We start from the raw sequence: 681 nt of genomic DNA, 5'->3' as shown, positions 1-681 counted from the left end.
ACTTGAACCCAAGTCTCTCACCAGTAGGCACTGGTTATGTGAGTCACATTTTCTTAGTGCTCAGTTTGAGATACAGTCAGATCTAAGTGCTGAGCACTCACAGGTGTTCATGGAAGGAGCTTCACTTTCAACACAGAAAATGCCTTATTATGCTAAGTGTTCTGAGAAAATCAGGGGCAAGGCAGCTCAGAGGGGCACTGAGACTTCACAGGCGTTTGTAGATTTTAAAATCCTTGTGCCTTTGTTGTTGCATATAATTTTATCAGCATTTATGTCATGTGCTATTGCAAAAAAAAAAAGTATGTGAAGTACTTGCATGTTACAGTGACAAGTATTATTGAGAGATTGCTTTGCGCTATCTGTGCAAATGGGTTTTGGACACACTTTGAAATATAAGGGCAAAACAAAATGCTGTATTGGCTTCTATTAAATGCTTTCACATGCCTCACTTTATAAGCCTGGCATGCTTATCACTCCTGTCATTGAAGACTGCTTCAGATTGCATACCTATAAGAAACAGGGAGGGAGGGATTAATTTCATGTGAATATATTAAAAATTGGCACAGTGTAACTTCTTAGTATTTACCGTTGCACTTTCATAGTACGTAGGCTTCTTCGGATGCATTTTTAAGGCAGGAAAAAAAAAAACCCAAACCGTAGGGGGGTTTTTTTTTTTTCTTT

Source organism: Egretta garzetta, unplaced genomic scaffold, assembly GCF_000687185.1.
Source record: "Egretta garzetta isolate BGI_Z169 unplaced genomic scaffold, ASM68718v1 scaffold759, whole genome shotgun sequence".
Taxonomy (NCBI): domain Eukaryota; kingdom Metazoa; phylum Chordata; class Aves; order Pelecaniformes; family Ardeidae; genus Egretta; species Egretta garzetta.
Note: the sequence above shows the minus strand (reverse complement) of the source record.